We start from the raw sequence: 23,710 nt of genomic DNA, 5'->3' as shown, positions 1-23,710 counted from the left end.
AGTCACAATGACATACACTGACACCAAGTCACAAAGACATACACTGATATCCAGTAACACAGACACACACTGACACCAAGTAACAAAGACATGCACTGATACCAAGTAACACAGACACACACTTACACCAAGTAGCAAAGACAGACACTGATACCCAGTAACACAGACACACACTTACACCAACTAATAAAGACATACACTGACACCCAATAACAAAGTCATACACTGACACCCGGTAACACAGACACACACGGACACCAAGTAACACAGACATACACTTACACCAAGTAACAAAGACATACACTGACACCCAGTAACACAGACACACACGAACAGCAAGTAACAAAGACACAGACTTACACCAAGTAACACAGACATACACTGACACCCAGTAACACAGACACACTCTTCCACCAAGTAACACAGACATACACTGACACCAAGTAACAAAGACATACACTGATACCCTGGAACACAGACACACACTTACACCAATTAACACAGACACACACTTACACCAAGTAACACAGACATACACTGACACCTGGTAACAAAGACATACAATTACACTAAGTAACAAAGACACACACTTACACCAAGTAACACAGGCATACACTGACACCAAGTAACAAAGACAAACAATTACACCAATTAACAAAGACATACACTTACACGAAGTATTTTGACATACACTGATACCCAGTAACACAGACACACACTTACACCAAGTAACAAAGACATACACTGACACCAAGTAACAAAGACATGCACTGATACCCAGAAACACAGACACACACTTACACCAAGTAACGAAGACAGACACTGATACCCAGTAACACAGCCACACACTTACACCAAGTAACAAAGACATACACTGACACCCGGTAACAAAGACATACACTGACACCCAGTAACACAGACGCACACGGACACCAAGTAACAAAGTCTCCTGCTTACACCAAGTAACACAGACACACACTGACACCCAGTAACACAGACACACACTTCCACCAAGTAACACAGACATACACTGACACCAAGTAACAAAGACAGACACTGATAATCAGTAACAAAGACATACACTGAACCCAGGAACACAGACACACACTTACACCAAGTAACACAGACACACACTTACACCAAGTAACAAAGGCATACACTTACACCAAGTATCACAGACATACACTTACACCAAGTATCACAGACACACACTTACACCAAGTAACAAAGACATACACTGACACCAAGTAACAAAGACATGCACTGATACCCAGTAACACAGACAAACACTTACACCAAGTAACACAGACACACACTGACACCCAGTAACACAGACACACACTTACACCAAGTAACACAGACATACACTGACACCAAGTAACAAAGACATACACTGATAATCAGTAACAAAGACATACACTGAAACCCAGGAACACAGACACACACTTACACCAAGTAACACAGACACACACTTACACCAAGTAACAAAGGCATACACTTACACCAGGTAAAAAAGACAAACACTGACACCAAGTAACACAGACAGACACTTACACCAAGTAACAAAGACACACACTTACACCAAGTAACAAAGACAGACACTGATATCCAGTAACACAGACACACACTTACACCAAGTAACAAACACATACACTGACACCAAGTAACACAAACAAACACACACTGACACCCAGTAACACAGGGAAAAATAATAAACAGTAACAAAGACATACACTGACACCAGGTAGCACAGACACACACTTACACCCAGTAACAAAGACATACACTGACACCAAGTCACAAAGGCATACACTGATACCAAGTCACAAAGACATACACTGATACCCAGAAACACAGACACACACTTACACCAAGTAACAAAGACATACACTGACACCAAGTAACAAAGACATACACTTCCACCAAGTAACAAAGACAGACAATTACACCAAGTAACAAAGACATACACCGACACCAAGAATTTTGACATACAATGACACCAAGTAACAAAGACATGCACTGACACCACGTAACACAGACACACACGGACACCAAGTAACAAAGACACACAATTACACCAAGGAACACATACACACACTGACACCCAGTAACACAGACGCACACTTACACCAAGTAACACAGACATGCACTGATACCCAGTAACACAGACACACACTTACACCAAGCAACAAAGACATACACTGACACCAAGTAACAAAGACATACTCTGATACCCAGGAACACAGACACACACTTACACCAAGTAACACAGACATACACTGACACCAAGTAACAAAGACATACAATTACACCAAGTAACAAAGACGCACACTTACACCAAGGAACAAAGAAAGACACTGATACCCAGTAACACAGACACAGACTTACACCAAGTAACAAAGACATGCACTGACACCAAGTAACACAAACAAACACACACTGACACCCGGTAACACAGAGAAACACTAATAAACAGTTACAAAGACATACACTGACACCAAGTAACACGGTCACACACTTACACCCAGTAACAAAGACATACACTGATACCAAGTAACACAGACATACACTGACACCAAGTAACAAAGACATACAATTACACCAAGTGAAAATACGCACACTTACACCAAGTAACAAAGAAAGACACTGATACCCAGTAACACAGACACATACTTACACCAAGTAACAAAGACACACACTGACACCAAGTAACACAAACAAACACACACTGACACCCGGTAACAAAGAGAAACACTAATAAACAGTAACAACGACATCCACTGACACCAAGTAACACAGTCACACACTTACACAAAGTAACAAAGACATACACTGACACCAAGTCACAAAGACATACACTGATACCAAGTCACAAAGGCATACACTTACACGAAGTAACACAGACATACACTGACACCAAGTAACAAAGACATACAATTACACCAAGTAACAAAGACGCACACTTACACCAAGTAACAAAGAAAGACACTGATACCCAGTAACACTGACACACACTTACACCAAGTAACAAAGACAGACACTGACACCAAGTAACATAAACAAACACACACTGACAGCCAGTAACAAAGACATACACTGACACCAAGTAACAAAGACATACACTGATACCAAGGCACAAAGACATACACTGATACCCAGTAACACAGACTCACACTGACACCAAGTAACAAAGACATGCACTGATACCCAGTAACACAGACACACACTTACACCAAGTAACAAAGACAGACACTGATACCCAGTAACACAGACACACACTTACACCAAGTAACAAAGACATACACTGACACCCAGTAACAAAGTCATACACTGACACCCAGTCACGCAGACACACACGGACACCAAGTAACAAAGACACACACTTACACCAAGAAACACAGACATGCAATGACACCAAGTAACAACGACATACACTGATACCCAGTAACACAGACATACACTTACACCAAGTAACAAAGACAGACACTGATACCCAGTAACACAGACACACACTTGCACCAAGTAACAAAGACATACACTGACAGCCAGTAACAAAGCCATACACTGACACCCAGTAAAACAGACACACACGGACACCAAGTAACAAAGACACAGACTTACACCAAGTTACACAGACATGCACTGACACCCAGAAACACAGACACACACTTACACCAAGTAACAAAGACATACACTGACACCAAGTAACAAAGAAATACACTGATACCCTGGAACACAGACACACACTAACACCAAGTAACACAGGCAAATAGTTACACCAAGTAGCAAGGACATACACTTACACCAAGTAACACAGACATACACTGACACCAGGTAACAAAGACATACAATTACATGAAGTAACAAAGACACACACTGACACCAAGTAACAAAGACATGCACCGACTCCCAGTAACACAGACACACACGGACACCAAGTAACAAAGACACACACTTACACCAAGTAACACATACACACACTGACACCCAGTAACACAGACACACACTTCCACCAATAACACAGACATACACTGACAGCAAGTAACAAAAACATACACTGATACCCAGTAACACTGACACACACTTACACCAAGTAACACAGACATACACTGACACCAAGTAACAAAGACATACACTGATACCCAGGAATTCAGACACACACTTACACCAAGTAACACAGACACACACTTACACCAAGTAACAAAGACATACACTTGCACCAAGTAACAAAGACGTGCAATTACACCAAGTAACACAGACACACACTTACACCAAGTAACAAAGACATACACTTGCACCAAGTAACAAAGACATGCAATTACACCAAGTAACAAAGACACACACTTACACCAAGTCACAAAGACATACACTGATACCCTGGAACACAGACACACACTAACACCAAGTAACACAGGCAAATAGTTACACCAAGTAGCAAGGACACACACTTACACCAAGTAACAAAGACATACACTGACACCAAGTAACAAAGACATACACTTCCACCAAGTAACAAAGACAGACAATTACACCAAGTAACAAAGACATACACCTACACCAAGAATTTTGACATACAATGACACCAAGTAACAAAGACATGCACTGACACCCAGTCACGCAGACACACACGGACACCAAGTAACAAAGACACACACTTACACCAAGAAACACAGACATGCAATGACACCAAGTAACAACGACATACACTGATACCCAGTAACACAGACATACACTTACACCAAGTAACAAAGACAGACACTGATACCCAGTAACACAGACACACACTTGCACCAAGTAACAAAGACATACACTGACAGCCAGTAACAAAGCCATACACTGACACCCAGTAAAACAGACACACACGGACACCAAGTAACAAAGACACAGACTTACACCAAGTTACACAGACATGCACTGACACCCAGAAACACAGACACACACTTACACCAAGTAACAAAGTCATACACTGACACCAAGTAACAAAGAAATACACTGATACCCTGGAACACAGACACACACTAACACCAAGTAACACAGGCAAATAGTTACACCAAGTAGCAAGGACATACACTTACACCAAGTAACACAGACATACACTGACACCAGGTAACAAAGACATACAATTACATGAAGTAACAAAGACACACACTGACACCAAGTAACAAAGACATGCACCGACTCCCAGTAACACAGACACACACGGACACCAAGTAACAAAGACACACACTTACACCAAGTAACACATACACACACTGACACCCAGTAACACAGACACACACTTCCACCAATAACACAGACATACACTGACAGCAAGTAACAAAAACATACACTGATACCCAGTAACACTGACACACACTTACACCAAGTAACACAGACATACACTGACACCAAGTAACAAAGACATACACTGATACCCAGGAATTCAGACACACACTTACACCAAGTAACACAGACACACACTTACACCAAGTAACAAAGACATACACTTGCACCAAGTAACAAAGACGTGCAATTACACCAAGTAACACAGACACACACTTACACCAAGTAACAAAGACATACACTTGCACCAAGTAACAAAGACATGCAATTACACCAAGTAACAAAGACACACACTTACACCAAGTCACAAAGACATACACTGATACCCTGGAACACAGACACACACTAACACCAAGTAACACAGGCAAATAGTTACACCAAGTAGCAAGGACACACACTTACACCAAGTAACAAAGACATACACTGACACCAAGTAACAAAGACATACACTTCCACCAAGTAACAAAGACAGACAATTACACCAAGTAACAAAGACATACACCTACACCAAGAATTTTGACATACAATGACACCAAGTAACAAAGACATGCACTGACACCTAGTAACACAGACACACACGGACACCAAGTAACAAAGACACACACTTACACCAAGTAACACATACACACACTGACACCCAGTAACACAGACGCACACTTACACCAAGTAACACAGACATGCACTGATACCCAGTAACACAGACACACACTTACACCAAGCAACGCAGACATACACTGACACCAAGTACAAAGACATACACTGATACCCAGGAACACAGTCACACACTTACACCAAGTAACACAGACTCACACTTACACCAAGTAACAAAGACATACACTTGCACCAAGTAACACAGATATACACTGACACCAAGTAACAAAGACGTACAATTACACCAAGTGACAAAGACGCACAGTTACACCAAGTAACAAAGAAAGACACTGATACCCAGTAACACAGACACACACTTACACCAAGTAACAAAGACACACACTGACACCAAGTAACACAAACAAACACACACTGAAACCCAGTTACACAGAGAAACACTAATAAACAGTAACAACGACATCCACTGACACCAAGTGACACAGTCACACACTTACACAAAGTAACAAAGACATACACTGACACCAAGTCACAAAGACATACACTGATACCAAGTCACAAAGACATAAACTTACACGAAGTAACACAGACATACACTGACACCAAGTAACAAAGACATACAATTACACCAAGTAACTAAGACGCACACTTACACCAAGTAACAAAGAAAGACACTGATAACCAGTAACGCAGATACACACTGTCACCATGTATCAAAAACACACACTGACAACAAGTAACACAAACAAACACACGCTGACACCCAGTAACACAGAGAAACACTAATAAACAGTAACAAAGACATACACTGACACCAAGTAACTCAGTCACACACTTACACCCAGTAACAAAGACATACACTGACACCAAGTACCAAAGACATACACTGATACCAAGGCACAAAGACATACACTGATACCCAGTAACACAGACTCACACTGACACCAAGTAACAGAGACATGCACTGATACCCAGTAACACAGACACACACTTACACCAAGTAACAAAGACAGACACTGATACCCAGTAACAAAGACACACACTTACACCAAGTAACAAAGACATACACTGACACCCAGTAACAAAGTCTTACACTGACACCCAGTAACACAGACACACACGGACACCAAGTAACAAAGACACACACTTACACCAAGAAACAAAGACATACAATGACACCAAGTAACAAATACATACACTGATACCCAGTAACACAGACACACACTCACACCAAGTAACAAAGACAGACACTGATACCCAGTAACACAGACACACACTTACACCAAGTAACAAAGACATACACTGACACCCAGTAACAAAGACATACACTGACACCCAGTAACACAGACACACACGGACACCAAGTAACAAAGACACAGACTTACACCAAGTAACACAGACATACACTGATACCCTGGAACACAGACACACACTTACACCAAGTAACACAGACACACACTTACCCCAAGTAACAAAGACATACACTTACACCAAGTAACACAGACATACACTGACACCAAGTAACAAAGACACAGACTTACACCAAGTAACACAGACATACACTGACACCCAGTAACACAGACACACACTTACAACAAGTAACACAGACATACACTGACACCAAGTAACAAAGACAAACACTGATACCCTGGAACACAGACACACACTGACACCAAGTAACACAGACATACACTGACACCAGGTAACAAAGACATACAATTACACCTATTAACAAAGACACACACTTACACCAAGTAACAAAGACATACACTGACACCAAGTAACAAAGACAGACAATTACACCAAGTAACAAAGAAATACACTTACATGAAGTATTTTGACATCCACTGACACCAAGTAACAAAGACGTACACTGATACCAAGTAACACAGACACACACTTACACCAAGTAACAAAGACAAACACTGACACCCAGTAACAAAGACATAGACTGACACTCAGTAACACAGACACACACGGACACCAAGTAACAAAGACACAGACTTCCAACAAGTCACACAGACACACACTGACACCCAGTAACACAGACACGTACTTACACCAAGTAACACAGACATACATTGACACCAAGTAACAAAGACATACACTGATAATCAGTAACAAAGACACACACTTACACCAAGTAACAAAGACAGACACTGACACCCAATAACACAGACACACACTTACACCAAGTAACAAAGACATACAGTGACACCAAGTAACACAAACAAACACACACTGACACCCAGCAACACAGAGAAACACTAATAAACAGTAACAAAGACATACACTGACACCAAGTAACACAGACAAACACTTACACCCAGGAACAAAGACATACACTGACACCAAGTCACAAAGACATACACTGATGCCATGTCACAAAGACATACACTGATACCCAGTAACACAGACACACACTGACCCCAAGTAACACAGTCACACGCTTACACCCAGTAACAAAGACATACACTGACACCAAGTCACAAAGACATGCTCTGACATCAAGTCACAAAGACATACACTGATACCCAGTAACACAGACACACACTGACACCAAGTAACAAAGACATGCACTGATACCCAGTATCACAGACTCACACTTACACCAAGTAACAAAGACAGACACTGATACCCAGTAACACAGACACACACTTACACCAACTAACAAAGACATACACTGACACCCAGTAACAAAGTCATACACTGACACCCTGTAACACAGACACACACCGACACCAAGTAACACAGACATTCACCGACACCAAGTAACAAAGACATACACTGATACCCAGTAACAAAGACAGACACTGATACCCAGTAACACAGACACACACTTACACCAAGTAACAAAGACATGCAATGACACCCAGTAACACAGACACACACGGACACCAAGTAACAAAGACACAGACTTACACCAAGTAACACAGACATAAACTGACACCCAGTAACACAGACACACTCTTACAACAAGTAACACAGACATACACTGACACCAAGTAACAAAAACATAGACTGATACCCTGGAACACAGACACACACTTACACCAATTAACACAGACACACACTTACACCAAGTAACACAGACATACACTGACACCAGGTAACAAAGGCATACAATTACACTAAGTAACAAAGACACACACTTACACCAATTAACACAGGCATACACTGACACCAAGTAACAAAGACAGACAATTACACCAAGTAACAAAGACACACACTTACACGAAATATTTTGACATATACTGATACCCAGTCACACAGACAGACACTTAGAACAAGTAACAAAGACATACACTGACACCAAGTAACAAAGACATACACTGACACCCGGTAACAAAGACATACACTGACACCCAGTAACACAGACACACACGGACACCAAGTAGCAAAGACACCTGCTTACACCAAGTAACACAGAGACACACTGACACCCAGTAACACAGACACACATTTACACCAAGTAACACAGACATACACTGACACCAAGTCACAAAGACATACACTGATAATCAGTAACAAAGACATACACTGAAACCCAGGAACACAGACACACACTTACACCAAGTAACACAGACACACACTTACACCAAGTAACAAAGGCATACACTTACACCAAGTATCACAGACACACACTTACACCAAGTAACAAAGACATACACTGACACCAAGTAACAAAGACATGCACTGATACCCAGTAACACAGAGACAAACTTACACCAAGTAACGAAGACAGACACTGATACCCAGTAACACAGACACACACTTACACCAAGTAAGAAAGACATACACTGACACCCGGTAACAAAGTCATACACTGAAACGCAGTAACACAGACACACACGGACACCAAGTAACAAAGACCCCTGCTTACACCAAGTAACACAAACACACACTGACACCCAGTAACACAGACACACACTTACACCAAGTAACACAGACATACACTGACAACAAGTAACAAAGACATACTATGATAATCAGTAACAAAGACATACACTGAAACCCAGGAACACAGACACACACTTACACCAAGTAACACAGACACACAGTTACACCAAGTAACAAAGGCATACACTTAAACCAAGTATCACAGACATACACTGACACCAAGTAACAAAGACACACACTTACACCAAGTAACAAAGACAGACACTGATACCCAGTAACACAGACACACACTTTCACCAAGTAACACAGACATACACTGACACCAAGTAACACAAACAAACACACGCTGACACCCAGTAACACAGAGAAAAACTAATAAACAGTAACAAAGACATACACTGATACCAAGTAACACAGTAACACACTTACACCCAGTAACAAAGACATGCACTGATACCCAGTAACACAGACACACACTTACACCAAGCAACAAAGACAGACACTGATACCCAGTAACACGGACACACAATTACACCAAGTAACAAAGACTTACACTGACACCCAATCACAAAGTCATACACTGACACCCAGTAACACAGACACACACGGACACCAAGTAACAAAGACACACACTTACACCAAGTAACACAGACATACACTGACACCAAGTAACAAAGGCACACACTGATACCCAGTAACAGAGACACACACTTACACCATGTAACAAAGAGAGACACTGATACCCAGTAACACAGACACACACTTACACCAAGTCACAAAGATATACACTGACACCCAGTAACAAAGCCATACACTTACACCCAGTAACACAGAAACACACGGACAGCAAGTAACAAAGACACAGACTTACACCAAGTAACACAGACATACACTGACATCCAGTAACACAGACACACACTTTCACCAAGTAACACAGACATACACTGACACCAAGTAACAAAGACATACACTGATACCCTGGAACACAGACACACACTTACACCAAGTAACACAGACACACACTTACACCAAGTAACAAAGACATACACTTACACCAAGTAACACAGACATACACTGACACCAGGTAGCAAAGACATACAATTACACCAAGTAACAAAGACACACACTTACACCAAGTAACAGAGACATACACTGACACCAAGTAGCAAAGACAGTCAATTACACCAAGTAACAAAGACATACACTTACAGGAAGTATTTTGACATACACTGACACCAAGTAACAAAGACATACACTGATACCCAGTAACACAGACACACACTTACACCAAGTAACAAAGACATACACTGACACCAAGTAACAAAGTCATGCACTGATACCCAGTAACACAGACACACACTTACACCAAGTAACAAAGACAGACACTGAACCCAGTAACACAGACACACACTTACACCAAGTCACAAAGACATACACTGACACCCGGTAACAAAGACATACACTGACACCCAGTAACACAGACACACACGGACATCAAGTAACAAAGACACAGACTTACACCAAGTAACACAGACACACACTGACACCCAGTAACACAGACACACACTTACACCAATTAACACAGACATACACTGACACCAAGTAACAAAGACATACACTGATAATCAGTAACAAAGACATACACTGATACGCAGTAACACAGGCACATACTGGTGGGGTGGGGGGGCACATTGGCGCAGTGGTTAGCACCGGAGCCTCACAGCTCCAGTGACCCGGGTTCGATTCTGGGTACTGCCTTTGCGGAGTTTGCTAGTTCTCCCTGAGTCTACGTGGGTTTACTCCGGGTGTTCCGGTTTCCTCCCACATGCCAAAGACTTGCAGGTTGATAGGTTAATTGGCCATCATAAATTGCCACTAGTATAGGTAGGTGGTAGGGAAATATATAGGGACAGGTGGGGATGTGATAGGAATACGGGATTAGTGTAGGATTAGTATAAATGGGTGGTTGATGGCCGGCACAGACTCGGTGGGCCGAAGGGCCTGTTTAAGTGCTGTATATCTAAACTAAACTAAATACTAACACCTAGTGTCACTGGCACGCAGGAACACAAACAAACACTGACACCCAGTAACACAGAGAAACACTGATACACAGTAACAAAGACATCCACTGACACCAAGTAACACAGACACACACAGACGCCCAGGAACACAGACTCACACTGACACCAAGTAACACAGACACACTTAAACCAAGTAACAAAGACATACACTGACACCCAGTAACAAAGACATACACTGACACCCAGTAGCACAGACACGCACGGACACCAAGTAACAAAGACACAGACATACACCAAGTAACACAGACACACACTGACACCCAGTAACAAAGACATACACTGACCCCCAGTAACAAAGACATACACTGACACCCAGTAACACAGACCCACACGGACACCAAGTAACAAAGACATACACTTGCACCAAGTAATACAGACATGCACTGACACCAAGTAACAAAGACATACACTGATACCCAGAAAGACAGACACACACTTACACCAAGTAACAAAGACAGACACTGATACCCGGTAACACAGACAGACACTTACACCAAGTAACAAAGACATACACTGACACCCAGTAACAAAGACATACACTGACACCCAGTAACACAGACACACACGGACACCAATTAACAAAGACACAGACTTACACCAAGTAACACGGACATACACTGACACCAAGTAACAAAGTCATACACTGATACCCTGGAACACGACACAAACTTACACCAAGTTACACAGGCACACAATTACACCAAGTAACAAAGACATACACTGACACCAAGTAACAAAGACATACACTGATACCCTGCAACACAGACACACACTTACACCAAGTTACACAGACACACACTTACACCAAGTTACACAGGCACACACTTACACCAAGTAACACAGACATACACTGACACCAGGTAACAAAGACATACAATTACACCAAGTAACACAGAAAACACTGACACCCAGTAACACAGACACACACGGACACCAAGTAACAAAGACATACACTTACACCAAGTAACACATACATACACCGACACCCAGTAACACAGACACACACTTAATCCAAGTAACACAGACATGCACTGACACCCAGCAACAAAGACATACACTGACACCCAGTAACACAGACACACACGGACACCAAGTAACAAAGACAAAGACTTACACCAAGTAACACAGACACACACTGACACCCAGTAACACAGACACACTCTTACACCAAGTAACACAGACATACATTGATACCAAGTAACAAAGACAGACACTGATACCCAGTAACACAGACACACACTTACACCAAGTAACAAAGAAATACACTGACACCCGGTAACAAAGACATACACTGACACCCAGTAACACAGACACACACGGACACCAAGTAACAAAGACACACACTGACACCAAGTCACAAAGACACACACTGACACCCTGTAACAAAGACATACACTGACACCAAGTCACAAGACATACACTGATACACAGACACACACTTACACCAAGTAACACAGACCACCACTGACACCAAGTAACAAAGACATACCCTGATACCCAGTATCACAGACGCACACTTACACCAAGTAACAAAGACATACACTGACACCAAGTCACAAAGACATACACTGATACCCAGGAACACAGACACACACTGACACCCAGTAACAAAGACATACCCTGATACCAAGTCACAAAGACATACACTGATACCCAGTAACACAGACACACTCTGACACCCAGTAACAAAGACATACACTGATACCAAGTCACAAAGACATCCACTGACAACAAGTAACACAGACACACACAGACGCCCAGGAACACAGACTCACATTCACACCAAGTAACACAGACACACTTAAACCAAGTAACAAAGACATACACTGACACCTAGTAACAAAGACATACACTGACACCCAGTAGCACAGACACGCACGGACACCATGTAACAAAGACACAGACTTACACCAAGTAACACAGACACACACTGACACCCAGTAACACAGACACGCACTTACACCAAGTAACACAGACATACACTGACACCAAGTAACAAAGACAGACACTGATACCCAGTAACACAGACACACACTTACACCAAGTAACAAAGACATAAACTGAGACCCGGTAACTAAGACATACACTGACACCAATTAACAAAGACACACACTGACACCAAGTCACAAAGACACACACTGACACCCTGTAACAAAGACATACACTGACACCAAGTTACAAGACATACACTGATACACAGACACACACTTACACCAAGTAACACAGACCACCACTGACACCAAGTAACAAAGACATACCCTGATACCCAGTATCACAGACGCACACTTACACCAAGTAACAAAGACATACACTGACACCAAGTCACAAAGACATACACTGATACCCAGTATCACAGACACACACTTACACCAAGGAACAAAGACACACTGACACCCTGTAACAAAGACATACACTGACACCAAGTCACAAAGACATACACTGATACCCAGGAACACAGACACACATGACACCCAGTAACAAAGACATACCCTGATACCAAGTCACAAAGACTTACATTGATACCCAGTAACACAGACACACTCTGACACCCAGTAACAAAGACATACACTGATACCAAGTCACAAAGACATACACTGATACCCAGTAACACAGACACACACTGACACCCAGTATCAAAGACATACACTGATACCAAGTCACAAAGACATACACTGATAACCAGTAACACAGACACACACTGACACCAAGTAACAAAGACATACAATGACACCAAGTAACAATGACGTACAATTACACCAAGTAACAAAGACACACACTTACACCAAGTAACACAGACATACACTGACACCAAGTAACAAAGACATACACTGACACCAAGTAACAAAGACATACACTTACACCAAGTAACAAAGACAGACAATTACACCAAGTAACAAAGACATACACTTACACCAAATATTTTGACATGCACTGACACGAATTAACAAAGACATACACTGATACCCAGTAACTCAGGCAAACACTTACACCAAGTCACAAAGACACACACTTACACCAAGTATTTTGACATACACTGACACCAAGTCACAAAGACACACACTGACACCCAGTAACAAAGACATACACTGACACCAAGTCACAAAGACATACACTGATACCCAGTAACACAGACACACACTTACACATAGTAACACAGACATACACTGAGACCCAGTAACACAGACACACACTTACACCAAGTAACAAAGACATACACTGACCCCAGTAACAAAGACATACACTGACACCCAGTAACACAGACCCACACGGACACCAAGTAACAAAGACATACACTTACACCAAGTAACACAGACATGCACTGACACCAAGTAACAAAGACATACACTGATACCCAGAAAGAAAGTCACACACTTTCACCAAGTAATAAAGACAGACACTGATACCCGGTAACACAGACAGACACTTACACCAAGTAACAAAGACATACACTGACACCCAGTAACACAGACACACACGGACACCAATTAACAAAGACACAGACTTACACCAAGTAACACGGACATACACTGACACCAAGTAACAAAGTCATACACTGATACCCTGGAACACAGACACAAACTTACACCAAGTTACACAGGCACACACTTACACCAAGTAACAAAGACATACACTGACACCAAGTAACAAAGACATACACTGATACCCTGCAACACAGACACACACTTACACCAAGTTACACAGACACACACTTACACCAAGTTACACAGGCACACACTTACACCAAGTAACACAGACATGCACTGACACCAGGTAACAAAGACATACAATTACACCAAGTAACACAGAAAACACTGACACCCAGTAACACAGACACACACGGACACCCAGTAACACAGACACACACTTAATCCAAGTAACACAGACATGCACTGACACCCAGCAACAAAGACATACACTGACACCCAGTAACACAGACACACACGGACACCAAGTAACAAAGACAAAGACTTACACCAAGTAACACAGACACACACTGACACCCAGTAACACAGACACACTCTTACACCAAGTAACACAGACATACATTGATACCAAGTAACAAAGACAGACACTGATACCCAGTAACACAGACACACACTTACACCAAGTAACAAAGAAATACACTGACACCCGGTAACAAAGACATACACTGACACCCAGTAACACAGACACACACGGACACCAAGTAACAAAGACACACACTGACACCAAGTCACAAAGACACACACTGACACCCTGTAACAAAGACATACACTGACACCAAGTCACAAGACATACACTGATACACAGACACACACTTACACCAATTAACACAGACCACCACTGACACCAAGTAACAAAGACATACCCTGATACCCAGTATCACAGACACACACTTACACCAAGTAACAAAGACATACACTGACACCAAGTCACAAAGACATACACTGATACCCAGGAACACAGACACACACTGACACCCAGTAACAAAGACATACCCTGATACCAAGTCACAAAGACATACACTGATACCCAGTAACACAGACACACTCTGACACCCAGTAACAAAGACATACACTGATACCAAGTCACAAAGACATCCACTGACAACAAGTAACACAGACACACACAGATGCCCAGGAACACAGACTCACATTCACACCAAGTAACACAGACACACTTAAACCAAGTAACAAAGACATACACTGACACCTAGTAACAAAGACATACACTGACACCCAGTAGCACAGACACGCACGGACACCAAGTAACAAAGACACAGACTTACACCAAGTAACACAGACACACACTGACACCCAGTAACACAGACACGCACTTACACCAAGTAACACAGACATACACTGACACCAAGTAACAAAGACAGACACTGATACCCAGTAACACAGACACGCACTTACACCAAGTAACAAAGACATACACTGACACCCGGTAACAAAGACATACACTGACACCAATTAACAAAGACACACACTGACACCAAGTCCCAAAGACACACACTGACAGCCAGTAACAAAGACATACACTGACACCAAGTCACAAGACATACACTGATACACAGACACACACTTACACCAAGTAACACAGACCACCACTGACACCAAGTAACAAAGACATACACTGATACCCAGTATCACAGACACACACTTACACCAAGTAACAAAGACATACACTGACACCAAGTCACAAAGACATACACTGATACCCAGGAACACAGACACACACTGACACCCAGTAACAAAGACATACCCTGATACCAAGTCACAAAGACATACACTGATACCCAGTAACACAGACACACTCTGACACCCAGTAACAAAGACATACACTGATACCAAGTCACAAAGACATCCACTGACAACAAGTAACACAGACACACACAGACGCCCAGGAACACAGACTCACATTCACACCAAGTAACACAGACACACTTAAACCAAGTAACAAAGACATACACTGACACCTAGTAACAAAGACATACACTGACACCCAGTAGCACAGTCACGCACGGACACCAAGTAACAAAGACACAGACTTACACCAAGTAACACAGACACACACTGACACCCAGTAACACAGACACGCACTGACACCAAGTAACGCAGACATACACTGACACCAAGTAACAAAGACAGACACTGATACCCAGTAACACAGACACACACTTACACCAAGTAACAAAGACATACACTGACACCCGGTAACAAAGACATACACTGACACCAATTAACAAAGACACACACTGACACCAAGTCCCAAAGACACACACTGACAGCCAGTAACAAAGACATACACTGACACCAAGTCACAAGACATACACTGATACACAGACACACACTTACACCAAGTAACACAGACCACCACTGACACCAAGTAACAAAGACATACACTGATACCCAGTATCACAGACACACACTTACACCAAGGAACAAAGACACACACTGACACCCTGCAACAAAGACATACACTGACACCAAGTCACAAAGACATACACTGATACCCAGGAACACAGACACACATGACACCCAGTAACAAAGACATACCCTGATACCAAGTCACAAAGACTTACATTGATACCCAGGAACACAGACACACTCTGACACCCAGTAACAAAGACATACACTGATACCAAGTCACAAAGACATACACTGATACCCAGTAACACAGACACACACTGACAACCAGTATCAAAGACATACACTGATACCAAGTCACAAAGACATACACTGATACCCAGTAACACAGACACACACTGACACCAAGTAACAAAGACATACAATGACACCAAGTAACAATGACGTACAATTACACCAAGTAACAAAGACACACACTTACACCAAGTAACACAGACATACACTGACACCAAGTAACAAAGACATACACTGACACCAAGTAACAAAGACATACACTTACACCAAGTAACAAAGACAGACAATTACACCAAGTAACAAAGACATACACTTACACCAAATATTTTGACATGCACTGACACGAAGTAACAAAGACATACACTGATACCCAGTAACTCAGGCAAACACTTACACCAAGTCACAAAGACATACACTTACACCAAGTATTTTGACATACACTGACACCAAGTCACAAAGACACACACTGACACCCAGTAACAAAGACATACACTGACACCAAGTCACAAAGACATACTCTGATACCCAGTAACACAGACACACACTTACACATAGTAACACAGACATACACTGAGACCCAGTAACACAGACACACACTTACACCAAGTAACAAAGACATACACTGACCCCCAGTAACAAAGACATACACTGACACCCAGTAACACAGACCCACAAGGACACCAAGTAACAAAGACATACACTTACACCAAGTAACGCAGACATGCACTGACACCAAGTAACAAAGACATACACTGATACCCAGAAAGAAAGTCACACACTTACACCAAGTAACAAAGACAGACACTGATACCCGGTAACACAGACAGACACTTACACCAAGTAACAAAGACATACACTGACACCCAGTAACAAAGACATACACTGACACCCAGTAACACAGACACACACGGACACCAAGTAACAAAGACATACACTGATACCCTGGAACACAGACACAAACTTACACCAAGTTACACAGGCACACACTTACACCAAGTAACAAAGACACAGACTTACACCAAGTAACACAGACATACACTGACACCAAGTAACAAAGACATACACTGATACCCTGGAACACAGACACAAACTTACACCAAGTTACACAGGCACACACTTACACCAAGTAACAAAGACATACACTGACACCAAGTAACACAGACATACACTGACACCAGGTAACAAAGACATACAATTACACCAAGTAACACAGAAAACACTGACACCCAGTAACACAGACACACACGGACACCAAGTAACAAAGACATACACTTACACCAAGTAACACATACACACACCGACACCCAGTAACACAGACACACACTTAATCCAAGTAACACAGACATGCACTGACACCCAGCAACAAAGACATACACTGACACCCAGTAACACAGACACACACGGACACCAAGTAACAAAGACACTGACTTACACCAAGTAACACAGAAACACACTGACACCAAGTAACACAGACACACACTTACACCAAGTAACACAGACATACATTGATACCAAGTAACAAAGACAGACACTGATACCCAGTAACACAGACACACACTTACACCAAGTAACAAAGAAATACACTGACACCCGGTAACAAAGACATACACTGACACCCAGTAACACAGACATACACGGACACCAAGTAACAAAGACACACACTGACACCAAGTCACAAAGACACACACTGACACCCAGTAACAAAGACATACACTGACAACAAGTCACAAGACATACACTGATACACAGACACACACTTACACCAAGTAACACAGACCACCACTGACACCAAGTAACAAAGACATACCCTGATACCCAGTATCACAGACACACACTTACACCAAGTAACAAAGACATACACTGACACCAAGTCACAAAGACATACACTGATACCCAGGAACACAGACACACACTGACACCCAGTAACAAAGACATACCCTGATACCAAGTCACAAAGACATACACTGATACCCAGTAACACAGACACACTCTGACACCCAGTAACAAAGACATACACTGATACCAAGTCACAAAGACATACACGGATGCTCAGTAACACAGACACACACTCACACCCAGTATCAAAGACATACACTGATACCAAGTCACAAAGACATACACTGATACCCAGTAACACAGACACACACTGACACCAAGTCACAAAGACATACACTGATACCCAGTAACACAGACACACACTTACACCAAGTAACAAAGACATACACTGACACCAAGTAACAAAGTCATGCACTGATACCCAGGAACACAGACACACACTTACACCAAGTAACAAAGACAGACACTGAACCCAGTAACACAGACACACACTTACACCAAGTAACAAAGACATACACTGACACCCGGTAACAAAGACATACACTGACACCCAGTAACACAGACACGCACAGACACCAAGTAACAAAGACACAGACTTACACCAAGTAACACAGACACACTGACACCCAGTAACACAGACACACACTTACACCAAGTAACACAGACATACACTGACACCAAGTAACAAAGACATACACTGATAATAAGTAACAAAGACATACAATTATACGCAGTAACACAGGCACACACTGGTGGGGGGGGGGGCACATTGGCGCAGTGGTTAGAATCGGAGCCTCATAGCTCCAGTGACCCGGGTTCGATTCTGGGTACTGCCTGTGCGGAGTTTGCTAGTTCTCCCTGAGTCTGCGTGGGTTTACTACGGGCGTTCCGGTTTCCTCCCACATGCCAAAGACTTGCAGGTTGATAGGTTAATTGGCCATCATAAATTGCCACTAGTATAGGTAGGTGGTAGGGAAATATATAGGGACAGGTGGGGATGTGATAGGAATACGGGATTAGTGTAGGATTAGTATAAATGGGTGGTTGATGGTCGGCACAGACTCGGTGGGCCGAAGGGCCTGTTTAAGTGCTGTATATCTAAACTAAACTAAATACTAACACCGAGTGTCACTGACACCCAGGAACACAAACACACACTGACACCCAGTAACACAGAGAAACACTGATACACAGTAACAAAGACATCCACTGACACCAAGTAACACAGGCACACACAGACGCCCAGGAACACAGACTCACACTGACACCAAGTAACACAGACACACTTAAACCAAGTAACAATGACATACAATGACACCCAGTAACAAAGACATACACTGACACCCAGTAGCACAGACACGCACGGACACCAAGTAACAAAGACACAGACTTTCACCAAGTAACACAGACACACACTGACACCCAGTAACACAGACACGCACTTACACCAAGTAACACAGACATACACTGACACCAAGTAACAAAGACATACACTGACACCCAGTAGCACAGACACGCACGGACACCAAGTAACAAAGACACAGACTTACACCAAGTAACACAGACACACACTGACACCCAGTAACACAGACACGCACTTACACCAAGTGACAAAGACATACACTGACATCCGGTAACAAAGACATACACTGACACCAAGTAACAAAGACACACACTGACACCAAGTAACACAGACACGCACTGACACCCAGTAACAAAGACATACACTGACACCAAGTAACACAGACATACACTGACACCAGGTAACAAAGACATACAATTACACCAAGTAACACAGAAAACACTGACACCCGGTAACACAGACACACACGGACACCAAGTAACAAAGACATACACTTACACCAAGTAACACATACACACACCGACACCCAGTAACACAGACACACACTTAATCCAAGTAACACAGACATGCACTGACACCCAGCAACAAAGACATACACTGACACCCAGTAACACAGACACACACGGACACCAAGTAACAAAGACACTGACTTACACCAAGTAACACAGAAACACACTGACACCAAGTAACACAGACACACACTTACACCAAGTAACACAGACATACATTGATACCAAGTAACAAAGACAGACACTGATACCCAGTAACACAGACACACACTTACACCAAGTAACAAAGAAATACACTGACACCCGGTAACAAAGACATACACTGACACCCAGTAACACAGACATACACGGACACCAAGTAACAAAGACACACACTGACACCAAGTCACAAAGACACACACTGACACCCAGTAACAAAGACATACACTGACAACAAGTCACAAGACATACACTGATACACAGACACACACTTACACCAAGTAACACAGACCACCACTGACACCAAGTAACAAAGACATACCCTGATACCCAGTATCACAGACACACACTTACACCAAGTAACAAAGACATACACTGACACCAAGTCACAAAGACATACACTGATACCCAGGAACACAGACACACACTGACACCCAGTAACAAAGACATACCCTGATACCAAGTCACAAAGACATACACTGATACCCAGTAACACAGACACACTCTGACACCCAGTAACAAAGACATACACTGATACCAAGTCACAAAGACATACACGGATGCTCAGTAACACAGACACACACTCACACCCAGTATCAAAGACATACACTGATACCAAGTCACAAAGACATACACTGATACCCAGTAACACAGACACACACTGACACCAAGTCACAAAGACATACACTGATACCCAGTAACACAGACACACACTTACACCAAGTAACAAAGACATACACTGACACCAAGTAACAAAGTCATGCACTGATACCCAGGAACACAGACACACACTTACACCAAGTAACAAAGACAGACACTGAACCCAGTAACACAGACACACACTTACACCAAGTAACAAAGACATACACTGACACCCGGTAACAAAGACATACACTGACACCCAGTAACACAGACACGCACAGACACCAAGTAACAAAGACACAGACTTACACCAAGTAACACAGACACACTGACACCCAGTAACACAGACACACACTTACACCAAGTAACACAGACATACACTGACACCAAGTAACAAAGACATACACTGATAATAAGTAACAAAGACATACAATTATACGCAGTAACACAGGCACACACTGGTGGGGGGGGGGCACATTGGCGCAGTGGTTAGAATCGGAGCCTCACAGCTCCAGTGACCCGGGTTCGATTCTGGGTACTGCCTGTGCGGAGTTTGCTAGTTCTCCCTGAGTCTGCGTGGGTTTACTACGGGCGTTCCGGTTTCCTCCCACATGCCAAAGACTTGCAGGTTGATAGGTTAATTGGCCATCATAAATTGCCACTAGTATAGGTAGGTGGTAGGGAAATATATAGGGACAGGTGGGGATGTGATAGGAATACGGGATTAGTGTAGGATTAGTATAAATGGGTGGTTGATGGTCGGCACAGACTCGGTGGGCCGAAGGGCCTGTTTAAGTGCTGTATATCTAAACTAAACTAAATACTAACACCGAGTGTCACTGACACCCAGGAACACAAACACACACTGACACCCAGTAACACAGAGAAACACTGATACACAGTAACAAAGACATCCACTGACACCAAGTAACACAGGCACACACAGACGCCCAGGAACACAGACTCACACTGACACCAAGTAACACAGACACACTTAAACCAAGTAACAATGACATACAATGACACCCAGTAACAAAGACATACACTGACACCCAGTAGCACAGACACGCACGGACACCAAGTAACAAAGACACAGACTTA

Source organism: Heterodontus francisci, unplaced genomic scaffold (genome assembly GCF_036365525.1).
Source record: "Heterodontus francisci isolate sHetFra1 unplaced genomic scaffold, sHetFra1.hap1 HAP1_SCAFFOLD_50, whole genome shotgun sequence".
NCBI lineage: Eukaryota > Metazoa > Chordata > Chondrichthyes > Heterodontiformes > Heterodontidae > Heterodontus > Heterodontus francisci.
The sequence above is the reverse complement of the archived record's forward strand: the minus strand, read 5'-3'. Positions refer to the sequence as shown.